The sequence below is a fragment of the Mus caroli genome, unplaced genomic scaffold, assembly GCF_978045245.1.
Source record: "Mus caroli unplaced genomic scaffold, Mus_caroli_1 scaffold_3, whole genome shotgun sequence".
In the NCBI taxonomy this organism is placed as follows: Eukaryota; Metazoa; Chordata; class Mammalia; order Rodentia; family Muridae; genus Mus; species Mus caroli.
In genome coordinates this window covers 2,196,485-2,212,307 of record NW_028227258.1, presented here as the reverse complement: position 1 = coordinate 2,212,307, position 15,823 = coordinate 2,196,485, and the positions used below count along the sequence as shown (strand labels likewise).

Sequence of the window (15,823 nt, the reverse complement as noted above, 5' to 3'; positions counted from 1 at the left end):
TGGTACAGAGTTGATGACAGAAAAGACCTCCTGAAGTAAATGAGCTAAGCAAGAAGATGAAGACTTCATATGGAAATTAAAAGAATATGGGATTTCTAGGAAGACAGGCTAACATGGGTTATGTGGAGACTTGAGAATAATTTCCTCTAGAAGCACCAGCAGTTGTAATGGAATCAATAGGTCTTCAGTGGCTTTTTCTGAGGGAGTCTACACAACCCCAAACACTTCCCAAGGTGTTTAGACCAGGAAATGCCTAGTGAGCTTCTTGTATAGCCCAAACCTGGAGTCAGCAATGAGGCCTGAGTTCTTCAAGAGACTTACATTAAGACAGGTTCAGGCAGAGAGTCATGAAGAGCTGTGCCCCCACTGTCTGATTTCATACCTACTCTGTCTTCCCAAAGTCCTGTTTGTGCTCAGCCCTTCAGTGGGACCTTGATCCTTGATTTTCTTTTCTTGCTTGTGACTTTCTTCTCTTTAGTGGTCCTGTTTTTAAGTCAAGGTCCTTGAAAATACCCTAAACCTGACTCCTATTTCATCCCATACCCAGCACCTTTTCCAAACGGCAGCATTCTCAGTCCTTGGCTTCAGTGCCCATAATTACTGCCTTGTGCTCTCCTGGCTGGTGATGGCAGCTGCCTTCAGATTTCTTCTCTCCTTCTCCCTTCTTTCCTCTGCCCATCCTTGTCCATTCTGCCCTTGGTACTACACAGAGGTCTAATCTTGGATGCTGTCCCAGCTTCCTCTTACTTAAAATGCATCAGGTCTCTATAACCTTCAGGCTCAAGACTTGAATCCATAAAGTGGCAGACAACCCTCTGCTGATGACCGATCCAGCAGCCTCTTATATATCCTCTAACTCTCTGATTTCAAGTATTCTCCAGAGATCCCAAGCCCACTGCATTACCACATCCCCAAAGTCCAGTTGATTCCCCAGCTTTGAAATCCTGACCCCCTGGGATGCCCACCACCACTCTTTCCACAAGGCAAAGTGCAGTATCTCTCTCATTGTTCCATTATACATGGCTCTCCTGAGGCTCCTTCCCTGATCATCTCCTCTGAACTCCTTCTAGGACGCATCCCTGTGGACAGTCGTCTCTGTGTCAGTTGTAGGTGGTGTGTGCACAGCTGAACTGTATCATTTCTTGAGTGTTTGTTTCCTACTTGTGTCCCAGACTCAGGCAGGATCCAACGCAATGCATTAAAGATAAGACCAACCCCAGCTCTGCCACTTACAGTGGTGCTCAGGCAAGGCATTAACTCTGTGTGGCTTAGTTTTATTATTTATAAAATATCAATAACAGCTCCTGCCTGCCCCTTAAAGTTATCAGATTAATGTATATAAAGTTCTGTGAGCAGGAGTTGTTTCTAGGAAATGTTATCTCTAAGAATCACTCCAGTTGCCAGCCATGTCCTGTTAGGGCACCATGTCTTAGCCTTGTCAGTTTCCCAGGTCCAGCACAGTACCTGGTCTAGAATGTATGTGGAATAATGTGTATTTAAAGGAAGAATGGTTTTATACTTGTTTTGTTGGTTGCTTTGCTTGGTAACTGCCCCCCCCCCAACCCCAGTCTCTCTGGCTTCCCTTTTTTTTATTTTTTATTTTTTATTTTTATTTTTGCAGCTTGCTATTTAATCCCTTTTCTCGTGTGCTGGGATTGAGATGTGCTGGGCCTCTATGCCATTATAACTGTTCTCTTCAGACAGGTCTCTGAGTGAATCAGAACTCACTGGTTTGGCTAGACGGGCTGGCCAGTGTGCTTCTGGGATCTGTTGTTCTTCCTATCCCCAGTGCTGGGGTTACAGGCATGTGACACTCTATGTTTTTATACAGATTCTGGGGCTCCAAACTCAGGTCTTCATATTTGAATGTAGATACTTTATGGGCTGAGCCTCTTCCATTCATAAGTTTATCTTTCACATAGGCCCTGCAAGATGACTTTGAAGAGATGAAGCACCTGAGACTTAGTTTGTATAACTACCCTGCCCTTGATCCCCCTTTACGAATCAGATTCTTCCTCCTCCTCTTCCTCCTCCTCTTCTTCCATAGGGCTCCTTGTACTCAGCTTCAGTGTAGTCTGATTTATTGTCACTTCATTGTCTACATGTAGGGACATATCACATAACTGTTCAGGTGCAGGCTGAGAAGACGGTGTCTCAGTCCTTCCTCGAAAATTTATCATGGATTGAAGGGCTAATTCTTCAACCTTGAGGTGGTTCAGTAGGTCGTGCAGAGCCGCCTTTAGACGCAGCAGGGTTTCCTCCTCCTTGCGGAGCTCCTGCAGTCGACTCAACATCCCCCCTGGCTTCCCTTTCTGAGATCCCTTACACTGAAGCTTTCTTTCTGTGGCAACTGTCACTGACCCTTCACATATTAAACAGCAGTGTGTGAGACAGGCTGAATAGTGAAGATGCTCCCGATAACAGCACGCATTCCTTCTGCAGGACACTGGCATTGAATAAAACCACACTACTCAGCTGGCCACGAGCATGATGCACAATTTTTTTGAGGGGGGAGGGGGTCAAGAAATTTTGGTGATCTATGGAAAATGAGAAGCCCACAGCCAGAACACTGTCACAGAAGCTATGAGAGATGTAGGCTGTATGTGCCACGTGTGCTCAATTCTGCAGCAGGAAGAAAGCAAGTGTACATAGGCCTTGTTCCTTGTTGTCTGCTGCAACTGCAGCTACTATCTGGTTACTGCTTGGATGAGCCTTCTGCACAGCTCTCAGGTGTCCTGTCGTGACACCTCTGAGAGCGAGAGCCTATTTTGGTTCTCTGCATGCAGAAGAATGTTTTTACTCATAACTCAGTACAACGGCCTGGTCAGGGTCCAACGTCACCTCTTAGGTCACCCCCGTGTGTGCTGAGCACAGTGATTGTGAGCTTCTTGACTCTCACATGCACAAACTCACCACAAACACCTGTCATCTCTTTCCTGACCATGCCTGGTGATTTCCAACATTCATTTTTTTGTAGGTATGATGTGCTTTGACTTTTTTTAATTCTACTTCATTGTAGTCTTTTCCAGGCTATTTTCAAAATAAGTGTGTTATTAGTCACCCAATGATTGCACAACCCACTAGTAGATCTTGCCACTCAGCTGTAAACACAGTCCTCATTAGCCAGAAATACTTTATGAAGACCTGTGGTTCTTGAAGGTGGCTGGCTAGGGTGGAACCCATGTTTTGGATTTTGGTTTGGTTTGGTTTTTCAGTGGTTGAAATGTCTGCCTCCCTTGAATTCTGTCAAAAGGGTTCTGTGTGGACCTGTGATCTCGGGGATGTGAAGACAGTCAGCTGTGCTTCCTCCTCTGTAGATGGTATTACTGTGGACCTGTGATCTCAGGGACATGAAGACAGTCAGCGGTGCTTCCTCCTCTGTAGATGGTATTACACTTCCCTTATACAGTGCTATCAGTATTCAGAACTGAAGTTACTGTCTTGAGCTGTGCCAGATCACACACAGAGCAAAGATGATTGAGGGAAAGTATTCCAGCTGTGAGAGAAAAAAAATAACTTCCATTAGCAAGTAAATCCATGACAAGCAGAGGAAGCTACCACTCCCCTACGTAGTAAGTGACCTTTGCGGTTAGATTGGCTTTAAAATTATACAAGGGAAGAGTGAATCTTTATAAAAACTACTCCCCAAGGGATCCAGGCTTCAAACTTGTTGTACATCTTGTACAGCGTTCAAGTGGAATGCCTTGATATTACTTTCATTTTACATTTTGCATCTTCAGCTTGAGATTTCAGAATAAGAATTAAAAAAGAAAAAACAGAGCAAGAAAACTGTAAATCTCGGCAGGTGCCTGGAGAAAGAGGATGGAGAGAAGGAGAGAAACCCTCTGTTTCTGATTTAGGCCTGGTTGTCCACAAGCAACAGACAGCAAACCCGTGGCCGGGAGGGAGGAAGGGAGCTTTAGAGAAAAAGTGGAGAAGTCCAGAGTATCAGATGAAGCAGCTGGCCAACATCTGAAACAAAGACACAAAAAACAAAATCAGCTCAGGAACCATAGCAGAAGAGAGCATACAGACTGTAAGAGCTGGAGGAGCAGGAGGTGTGCTGTGAGATTATGTCTCCTAGAAGCTACACCTATGGATGCAGGGTCACCAACATGACTGCCTAAGCAGGACCTGAGCAATGCAGACACCAACAGATAACAGACATGTACACAAGTATGGGAGAAAGCTCATAGGGCCTCAACCCTACACAAAGAGCTACAGGCAACTAAGGAATGTTGAAAGCAGGAGAAATGGCCTCCTGGAAAATTAACCAATTGGTTATCTAATGTTAAGTGGTCAGCCATGAAATCACATATACACAAGTAAAGTTATATAGACTAAGCAGGCTATATTTTATATATTTAGGAATATATGTGATATATACACATGTATCAACAATTAAAGAAAAAAGGGAAAGGGGGTACAGGAAAGGAGTTAGACAGAGGAAGGGGAATGATGTAATTATGTTTTAATTTCAAGAAATAGAAAAAATATATAATTTTTAAGGGTTAGTCACCTTTTTTTTTTTGAGTCAGAAAGGTAAATACACCTAAGAGAACACCAAGAAGGCTCTGAGATGACTTGCAGGGGCACAGTTTCTGGGAGAGAAAAGTACATTATTGTACTGGCCAGTTTTTATGTCAACTTGACAGGAGCTTGAGTTATCAGAGAGAAGGGTGCCTCAACTGAGAAAATATCTTCAGAAGATCTGGCTCTAGGACATTTCCTTAATTAGTAATTGATGGGGGGGGGGGTTCAGCCTTTCATGAGTGGTACCATGCCTGGGTTGATGGTTCTGGGTTCTACAAGAAAGAAGACTAAGCAAGTCATGATGAGCAAATCAGTAAGAAGCACCCTCCATGACCTCTACATCACTTCCTGCCTCCAGGCTCTTGTCCTTTTTGAGTTCTCGTCCTGACTTCCTCCAATGATGAACTGAAATATGAATGAGCAAGCCAAACACTAACCCTAACTTTAACCCCCAACTTGTTTTTGGTCATGATGTTTCATCACAGCAATAGAAGCCTTAACTGGGCCAATTATCTAAAGGAATATTTATTCCTCCTATCCTTGGTCAGGTGACTGACCTGCCCAATGGAGTCCCATAAATGATGTTTATGGTACACAATTGTCTCCTCTCAGAGGTAGATTTTGTTCTTTTGACCAAGAGGAAATAGCTTTCTTTTAATGGGCCTCCACTGCTAAAGTAACACTGTGTCAATTAAAATTTTACAACTTGCAAGAGATATGAAACTTCACAATGGTAATCAAAATAAAGTCAAGGAATTATAAGAAACATAGGTGAAGAAGCCATCAAAAAGAAATTGCAGAAAACTAACAGCAAATGACAAGCTGGGTCCTTCAGTACATGGAATGGAATGTGAAAATAAGTAGATAATTCCTCCAACTCTCATAAAAATATTGACCAAATTTCTGGTCATGCTGCATAATTTAGAAGGGTGCCATTACATATCATGATTACTTTGTTTGCTCGATTATTCAGCTTACCCCTCACTTTCAGACTGGTGATCTATGAATGTAAGGAGCTAAGGTTAAAGTTTAGTGTGAGGGTGGGTCTGTCTTACAGATCTCTCTGTCTCTGTCTCTGTCTCTGTCTCTCTGTCTCTTTGCCTCTCTCCCCCTCCCCTTCTCTCCTCCAGCTCTCACTCTCCCTCTTCTCCAAGGCCTGCAAGGTCAGTCCCCACTGCTCTCAGCACTACTGGAAGGCAGCAGGTGCTTGTTCCCATCGGGTGAGTAAGTAAAAAAGCTGAAAACACAAAGTCTCTATGTGTGCTGTGTGTAACACCTCACTGTGTGTTTGCTATCTAGTTGATAGCTATCAAAGTTTGACTTACGCAAAAGCATTCACGTGAGAAAAACAAATAATCCAGAGATTTCAAAGCATCACTAGAATTTCAGGAACATTAAGTAATCCTTCCTGCAATAGTTCAAAGTAATTCTGTTGCTGTTTTGTTCTGCAAAGATCTGCGTTGGGCAGCTGAAACAGATACCACTCTGCTTTACACAGGAAAAACCACAGTTGCCAGGTTCTGGCCACTGAAGTACACTTAGGTACAGAATACCAACCAACCCCAGGCATTCCAATAAAGATGTTTTCCTACCATCTATCTGGCATTAATGTAAATTGTCACCATTATGTCATATAACATATTCTTTTGCCTCTAATTACCTATGAAAATAAGAGATACCAGCTTAGAACAGCTTACCTAAGTTTCCCCAAGTCTCTGGCAAACTCATTCCCAAACCAACAGCTCTGTTGTATAGAGAGCCTTCACAGCTTTCATTATACTGGGCATTGATTAAAGTTCAAGGCTGAATGAATGTCTTTATGGATAGTAGAATTGAGGCCACAGTGGTAGTTTTCAGAGTATAGCAGGATATACATCAATTAGAAGTACTGGTTACCTTAGGGACTAGATTTCAAAGTGGTGCATTTATTTTGTGGGTTTCCCTCTATATATATTCTTCCTGAAGATGCTATACAATGAAATGAACAAAAAACATGCTACATGGAAAGGAAAAGAGCAGCTATGATGTTCAGGAACTGAAGGCCCACTGTGTTTTGTTTCCACTGCCCATTTAACAGAGATGGAAACAATTATAACCTTCCAGGCAAGAGGGACAGGATTCTTTGTGCCTCTCCTTTTGGCTATCAGACTATGAAGATAATGAACCCCAGGAATTGGTATTTTCCCCCAGAAATCTCATGCTGGGAACCTGGTGTCAGCCAGAGGGGGCACTTGTCTACCAGAAAGAGAGGTCACACAATTCTGATGACTTGTCAGACTACTTTTCAGAAGAGACATGAGAACAGAGACAAAGACAGGAGGAGCTACATCTTTGCCCTGACTGTTAGGCATGCTGCTTACCCTCTGTTTAAACACAGACCTCATGATGAAACCCTAAAAATGGACTTGGGGAGGTGGGGTTACTAGATTTCTTTTCTGGTTTTCTTCTAAATGAGACCATTGAATAAATCTCTTTTCTCAGCTTTTCACTATTAGTTGTATTTTGAATTGACATATTGAGGAAGTACCTGAGCCTAGCTCTTCAGACCTACCAGGGCATGGCCCTGGACCTTACTACTCTGGTAACACTCTGAATTGGTTAGCTGAAACTGCTACTGCTACTGCTACAGAGTTCAAAGCCAGCTCAAAATAACACACCAGCTCTTCTTGACCATTGACATCATGAGTTTGTACTGATGCTAATGTTTAACACAGTAGCAGATAGGATCTTCCCCAAGGCACTGAGAGTGTGCACTATAGGGCATGTATTTTATGTACTGTTAAAGTCCAACAAAACAAATATTTTTCCACTAGCTCAAGTCTGAAAATAAGCAACTGAAACAGAAATTTTAGAAATTAATCCACCATTTCTGTGAATTTCAGACTGTAATAGCTAATCCTCCTTGTCAACGTGACTATATCTGGAATAAACTACAATCCAGAATTTGAGGACTTGCCTGTGATCCATATCTTGAGACTGGAAGACACAGATTTCTGACCTGGGATCTTGTCATGGAGATCCTGAGGCATAGTGGCAATGAAAAGTTTAGGCTCGGGAAAGGTAGTACACACCTTTAATCCCAGTAGACTATGGCAAGGAAATCTCTGAGTTCAAGGTCAGCCTGGGACAAAACAAGTCCCAGATCCAAGCAATCTGGGCCACACCTTCCACTGGAGAATTACATAAGGACATTGGAAGAAGGAAGATTTACTCTTCATTTGCTAGCATTTACTTGCCAACACATCTATTGGAACTTATTTCTACAGAATACCAGCTGAAGCATTGACCTACCAAACATCTACATCACCTGGCTTTGGAGAAATGTCTCTATCAGACATGATCTGTGTAGTAAATATTTTGTGTATTTTGTGTATTTTTGTGAGCTTTTCCTGCTTTGTCCAAGTTCTTACCCTCTTCTCTCTCCTCTCTGGACCTTTTCCATCCTGTGTTTTTAAAGATTGTTCAACTCTGGTGCATGTACTTAAGGGACTATTTGATGTGAGGCTGGTGCCACCTAACCCTTATGACATCTGTGTTCCTGCGTGAGAACTGTGCTGAATGGTTAATGCTACAAGAACTCTCAAGAACACCTGGTCTGACTCAGTATCTTCACAGACGATGTAAAGGTTGAACAATGTGCTCTCAATTCGTAAGTAGGTGATGCTGGAGAACATTCTGAAATAAAACAGAAAAGAGTATCTTTAAAATTATTTTTTTATTTAGTGTTTTTGTGTGTGCATTCAGGTACTTGCGTGTGGTCATAAAAGAGTAAAGGTAAGATGACAACTCTCTCCTGAGAGTTCTTTCCTGACAACTTGTGAGATCTGTGTATCAAACTCAGACTATTAGGCCTGCCCCAAAGTGCCATCAACAAGTAATTTCACCATTAAAATGAACCTGACCTTTAGGTTCTTTAGTGTATCAGGACATCAAGGTGTGAGGGGCAAAGGGTTCAATTGGCCGTAATAACCTAGAATCTTTGTGTGGATTTTTATTCAAATCTAGCACTAATTTGTTTGCTTAGGATGGGTCCTAATGTTCATTTTGCTTCACTTAGAAGATTATGGATCCTGGTTAAATTTTCCTGTGCTAATAGATTATAAATGAGCTCCTGGTGTCTGACCCTGTTCAATATTCTGCTTTCTCCCTCTGTGGCCTGTCACCATGTGACTTCAGAAACTGAACACAGGCACAGTTAAAACAAGGTACTAGTCAGGTATGATTGTATTTTAGATGCAGGCTCTGGCTGTACAGTGGGTTGCTATCTGCTCTACTCCAGTCTAATGAACACACCACAGCTCTTCAGAACCAATGCTCTAATCCAAAATTCCTGCCTAAGGTTAGGAAGGAACTGAGGGCTAGGTCAAGACAAGAAATAAGAAGTGCTCTCAGGAGCCCAGGACTCTCTTGGCAAACTCCAGCCTGGAGGAAAATGTAGTTCTCAAGCAAATTTATACATATCTTCCTGAGTTCTGTATAATACTCAAATGTTCTCGCATAATTTCAAGCAAATCCTCGTTGAAGTTTCATGGATTAGGGTTTATTTTGAAACTGTGAGTTATCTGTGGATTTTAAAATTACTGAGTTGGGTTAACTTTTGTTTGTTTAAGAAAGGGGAGAAAGAAATAGCCTAAACTTCAAGTTGTTGGTGTTGAAATTCTGAACAGTATAAATCAAGACAAGGGGATATCCCACAGGCTCTGCCAGAGTAACAGTAGATGTGTGGGGATGAAGGATTCAAAGGTCACCACAAGGCAGAGCGATGAGATACAGTTTTCTTATGAAACTCGAATTACTCCTTTTTATGGTAGCTCTTGCCAGGCTGAAGAGAAGAACAGCCCCTCCTCCACACTGATGATGCATCAGGAAGCTATTCTTCTGCCTTCAGAAAAATCAACTTGTGGAATAGCACAGAAGACAGAATATAAAGCTGACCTGCCCCCAGAGCTTTGAAGAACTCAGACATGCTGGACAGAGCAGGTGAGGTGGCAGTATGACATGCCTTACTCTTAGTCCAGAGGTCAAACACTTCCCCTGTTGGATTGCCATGTTTCAGTCATCAGGCTGAAGTCTCAGCCCCACAACTGGGAATGGGAACTTCCTACCAAGAGCTTCATGCCAGGACTCTACAAAAACAGACTCATGTGGAGCTGCCCAACTGAAAGGGCTCTACCCAGCATAGATGACAGCTTCCTATGACTGCACAGATAGAGCCCCTCAACCAACCTCCCCAGACTATATGTTCAAGTCCCTCCCCTAGACACTCCTCCTCATTGCAATTAGGGCCCAAGTACATACAAATGACTGGGGCAAGGAGTGGGGGGCCAGTTAGACACACTCAGGTGAGGGTCTACCCCCTTCCTTCTCTGAGGGAATGCCAACAATCCTTAGACTTACTCCTGAAGGCTTCTTGAAACCAACAGTTTGCACTGAGGATAACACTTTTCAAGACTAGGAGTATGGGAGTATGTGTGTGCATGCCCGTATTACACAAACATCATGATGTTTGTACAAATGTCCATTGTATAAACATCATGAGCAAAGGACATTTGCACAAATTAACAAGGCTACAACAACAACATTAAGTACTATACATATTTTATGGAGTTACTAACACATAATGTGGGCCATCAATGAGCAATATATCATCATGTAGCAATAACTGGATAGGCATATATATATATATATATATATATATATATATATATATATATATATATAAGGGCTACATTAGAATACTCATGCATATGTGCATGAAGGAACCATGGGTGGTCGGAGCATGGCAAACATGGCTCTGGCAGACTTTGCTCTTCTCCCACATTACCTCTGTCTTCTTAAAAACTGATTATATTACTAAAGCTAGCCCCCAAGGTCTATTTCCTTATTTGGTCACTTCTGACTCCTGAGGCTGACTATAAAGGTCTAGTCAGAAGTAGACTAGATCAAAGTATTAAAGCTAACAATCAAAAGCTCCTTTGTCTCACTTATTTGTCCACGAGCCTTGTCTGTCTCCTCTCTACCCAGAGACACTGCTGTGTCCTTTCCCCTCTATCTTGTTCCCTTCCCCTTTTCCCTTGTTTTCTGATCTCCTGTCTTTGTCTCTTATTTCCTGCTCCTTGTCCCTCTAGGGCAAATACATGTCCTTTGTGCTAAGAACTTGATCTTCCAGGTCTTGAAGGTCTTGAGCATACTGGTCCCTACACATCTGCCTGCATGTCTGTACATGCATTGTCACTAGAGTAGATGCAGATTTTAATTATACAGTTAACATGGTGTTAGCAAAACTTTACAGAGTGTCTTCCTTTACTCTTCTTTCCTTCCTTTTTTTGTTTTTGAGATAGTCTCCCTGTATAATCAAGACCCAAAGGCTTCATAATTATTATGCCTTTTAAAAGAAATAAATTTCAAGATGGGCATGGTGCACACTTTTAATCCCAGCACTCAGGAAGCAGAGGCAGGCAAATCTCTGTGAGTTTGAGACCACCCCAATCTGTAGAGTTAGTTCCAAGACTGACAGGGCTACATAGAGAGACCTTGTATCAGAGACAGAGACAGACAGACAGACAGACACAGAGAGAGAGAGAGAGAGAGAGAGAGAGAGAGAGAGAGAGAGAGAGAGAGAGAGAGAGATCAAAAATTGTTGTGGTTTTGATATAAACTACAAAGTCTCATGTACAGAAGATTTGGTCCCATCAAATGAGTTAATCCTTTATTCATAATTTAATGGTCCTTATTAGGCAGTAGACCAAGTTCAAGGAAGCTGGGTGTACTCTAAAGAGATACATCCTATATACATTGCACTAGATCCCCTCACTCTTCCTCCCTCCCTTCCTCCCTCCCTCTCACTTCCTCCTATTCCTGCCTACCACGAGTTTAGTACTCTCCTCCCGAATATGCTCCCACCAAGGTAATTTTTTTTCTAACCTCAATCCTAAAACAGCAAGACCCATACAACCCTGTACTGAACACTCTGAAGCCAATGTAAATCTTTCCTCCTTCATTACTTCTCTTTGGTTTTCATGGCAAGGAAAGTCCTACTAACACAGCTCTTTGCTGTAACCCTCTGTGCTGAGAAATGAAGCCAACAGTGGGTGAGGACAGCATTGGCAAGCCCTCTGTTCCAGACTGTGCAACCAGCTAATTAGGCCTTTGTGCTTTAACTAGAACAACAAATAGCACAGAGGTCAAATTATGACCTTTAGATATTGACATGTTCATCCTAAAACAAAACTGTTCTGCTCTGTCAACCCTGAGGTAAATTGATGCACACACTCTGCAGGGGAGCAACTGGTACTCCCCCCACCCAGAGCTACTGCAGGCATGGAGGACCCTGGAGCAGAAGCTGACATCTAGCACAATGAAAAATGTTCATCTCTTCAATCTCACCCTTCAGAGAAGGAAATAGGACAGTAAGAAAAGCTGACTCATGAATTCTCCCTGTCTTCTTTCTTCCTAGAGAAACCACAGGGGATTTCCTCTGTTTATGGAATTCTGAGGCCATGATTTGCCTGCCAGCTTAAGTTACAAGACTAATGCTGGTGATAAATATTTGAGGAACACAGACATCTCCACATCAGAGTCAATTGTGTTGTATTCATATGGAAGTTCAGAAATGTTTTAAAGACAAATGTAAGGAGGATGCATCATTCTGGAAATAGCAATCCTACAGTAGAATGGTATCAGTATGAGGCTGAAGAGAGCCACTGGACAGGACTACTGCCTTTTATTCAACATTATGGTGTCCTCTGTGAATCTAGAACAGTTTCTATCAGGTGACACAGGAGACTGCCCTTTATTAGTCTCAGCTCTGTGTGCTTTTGGTGGTAGCTTGCATAAGCACTCCATTTTGATTCTGAGAATGCCCATACTTCCACAATTAATTTTGAGGCCTGTCCCTTCCTTCCTTCCTTCCTTCCTTCCTTCCTTCCTTCCTTCCTTCCTTCCTTCCTCCCTCCCTCCCTCCCTCCTTTCCTTCCTTCCTCCCTCCCTCCCTCCCTCCCTCCCTCCCTCCTTTCCTTCCTTCCTCCCTCCCTCCCTCCCTCCCTCCCTCCCTCCCTCCCTTCCTTCATCCCTCCCTCCTTCCCTTCCTTCCTTCCTTTCTTCTTGTATTGTTATATTATATGTATAGGAGTTTTGTCTACATGTAGGTCAGTGCATCACATGTGCACAGTGTCCACAGAGGCCAGAAGAAGGTGTGAGATGCCCTGCAACTACAGTAACATGTGAGCCACCATGTGGGTACTGAGAATTAAACCTGGGTCCTAGGCAAGAGCAGATACTGAACCATCTCTCAACCCTTGCCCATTTTTTTAATGACTACCACTCAATATTGGAAACTGCTTTTTTTTTTTTTTTTTTTGGCTGAGTATAACATGAGATTGTAAACCAACCCTGGAAGAGAAGAAAAAGAAAGATAGAAAATCAAGGGAAGTCTGGACCAAATTCAGAAGTCAATAGATACTAACACAGTGTTGAAATCAATCTCCCTTTTAATAATCTCACAATAGTTACATTGTAACAATAGAGGATGGTGGGTGCAGGATTTAGAAGCTTCAACACTGCTTTAGTGACTCTCTGATTAATATAAAAAGTACTCTAAAATGAAGAGCTTAAAAAACAATATGGTCATTAGAGACTTTTACTTATAGTAGATTCAAAGGACAGTGGATGAAGTGTTGTAAGCCTGGGGAGATATCTGGGGATCTTCTTCTGTCGTCACGGTGTGAACTTGACAACAGTGCTCTTCACAGTAGTCAGAAGAAAGTAAGATTCTCAGTGAAGCTCAAACAAACATGTCAGTTCCCTGGCTCCACTGGCTATGACCGATTTCTTACTCTTCTGTAAAGTACAAACGACAGACACATAAGAGTTCCCTTGCTATATGCCACACTCCTGCTCTACTCTGCTTTACAGATTAACTCAATATATGAGACAGAATGATCAAGTACCAACTTCTTCAGAGTCAACAGCAACAGGGAAATATGGTTCTTAACTTTGAAATCAGGAAGAGCTAGACTTAAATACTAGACATGTCCTTTTCTAGACAGCTTCCCCAAAACAAAGTATTTTGTCCCAGTATTCTTATTCCTAAGGTTGTGATAATGAAGACTGCATTGCTTTTGTTTTGGAGACAAAATACCTCACAAGAATAACTTAATATAGTGTTTGTTTCTCACTGTTTGAGGGTTGGTTATATTGTATCCACAGTCAGGAAGAAGAGAGATATAAATGATTGTGCTCAATTCAATGTAGGCTCAGGGGATGGTGCTGCCCCTTTGAGGTGACTGTCTCATCTCAATTAACCTAACTTAGGAACTTCCTGGTAGACATTCTCAAGTTTGTCTCCTAGGTAATTGTAGGTCTTGTCAAGCTGATGTCCATGGTGGCTGTGAGATTGATTTAATGACACCACAGAAGTTAACCAGTTCCTAGAATGAAGTAGTATCTAAATGTACTGCTTGTAAAAACTGCACAGGTTAGCAGTAGTGTAGCTTTCAAGTATACCCATAGATGGAGGGAATAAAACACTGTCCATTTAAGAAATACAAACATACAGCTAAGAGTGCTTTGCTGAAAGATGTGCAATTACCCAACTACAGATCTGGGTTGTGGTCACAACTATGGTCCACAGTGGTTCACCACAGTGTATTTCCATTCCTATCCCTCTGCCAGAAGAATCAGTATTCAATACAAAACACCCTGGGATACTTACGACTATCAACTGCCTTTATGTTAATCACACACAGACATATCAGTGAGAATGAACTGAGCAGGCCTGCCCTCAATCGTTAAGATCTGCATTGAGACAGAACAATTAAACAAGACTAATGAATATGACATCAAGGAGTAGTACAAGCTGTATCACCCACAGCTTGAATGCAAAGCAATCTGCCACCATCTACCTAACAACCGGGTGGCTGAAGAAAACCTAGGAAAACTGTTCACAGTGGTGAGAGCTTGTATTAAATGCAAGAGCTCTGAGCAGAAAAGCTCCAAAGCCTCATAAAACCAATTAATGATGTAATGATGTTTGGCTCTGTTAATTACCATCATAATGTAATGTAATTAAACCCAGTGGCAGGAGAACAACACTACCAAGATATGGACAATTAAGTTATCCACAACATATGTAAGCTATATTTGTGCACCACATAAATCTAAGAGGAAGGGTCTATGGTCACCTTAATTAAACCAAGCCTTTTTTTTGTACTTGTACATAATAGTCCTTTGAAGACCAGGTCTTGGTGTTTCTGTTTCCAACTTTAGTGGCAAGGCCTTTAAATTTGAGCAAATACTGAAAGGGGTTTAAATAGTCACCATCAGGCTTTTGCTGAGAAAGGCTTCCTAATCTTCACTTCTGCATCTTCACACTGAACACAGTGTACATGTGGGTATAAAGCCCGTGTGCAGAAATGATGAGATGACACAATACTTTTTTTGTTTACCTTTCAAAGAAAACTTCCTTATTGTCCAACTATGAAAAGAATTAATGATGAATCAATGCTCAGTTTTATTATTATCATCCTTTATACATTGTCACAAATTTAACAACTCCTGTCTCACCATGGCTGACTTCACTAATCCATCTCTTTCTCCCACTCTTGCTAACTGGAAAACACATTTTCAGATATTATAGAATTTATGCTGCTAATATCTTAATGCATTTTCATGTCTGGCAAAAGGTTGGTCTAAGTTTCTCTAAATCTAATTGTGGTTTTTTTTTTTGTGATCATGACTTTAAAGTTCATTTTGCCAATTTTTGATATTAAGTAGGACATTTTATTTTCTCTACATTTAATTACTGATGTGGCTATTGATATGTGAAATTTTTATGTCTAACATTCTGCTATTTATTTTCTGTGCATCATATACCTTAGTTGTTTCTGAAATCTTCTCTTACCTGCATTTGTGCTGTGTAGATATTTTATACAGTACCATTTTAATTCCATTGTTTCTCCATCTCATGAGTGAGAGGTGTTTGCTGGCTGTAGATGCAGTGTGACCAGCTGTCTCACACTTTCATGCACGCTTTCCCGTTAAAACAGACTGTGCCCTTAAGCTATGAGCTCAAGTGTGAGGAGCGGGTGCGGCCGCTGCCCCAAGATGGCACCGGGGACAGCTGCCAGGTCTTATGACCTACACCTGACTTCCTCATTACCTCAGACTTAGCCACATCCCAGCTGCCTGCACTGCACAAACAGCCTTGTCAGCTTGCCTGAGGTGTTGTCATTTGCTGTGAACCAATGGACTGCCGTTATGTGACTGGAGAGATTGGGAGGAGTCAGTTGGG

General features: G+C 42.0%; 1 pseudogene across 2 annotated transcripts; it reads right to left on the bottom strand.

Moving 5' to 3' along the window:
- Nucleotides 1-936: 936 nt before the first annotated feature.
- Nucleotides 937-15,685, bottom strand: LOC110291266 (snRNA-activating protein complex subunit 5 pseudogene; annotated as a pseudogene). Of its 2 annotated transcripts, XR_002377546.2 has the most exons (3): nucleotides 15,434-15,685; nucleotides 14,246-14,328; nucleotides 13,005-13,371 (listed from the first exon to the last, which is right to left on the bottom strand). The product of XR_002377546.2 is annotated as an snRNA-activating protein complex subunit 5 pseudogene, transcript variant X2 (transcript). The 2 variants fall into 2 exon arrangements; XR_003836168.1 differs by lacking the exons at nucleotides 13,005-13,371; nucleotides 14,246-14,328 and adding an exon at nucleotides 937-3,496 and having other exon boundaries at nucleotides 15,434-15,681.
- Between the last annotated feature and the right edge of the window lie 138 nt (nucleotides 15,686-15,823).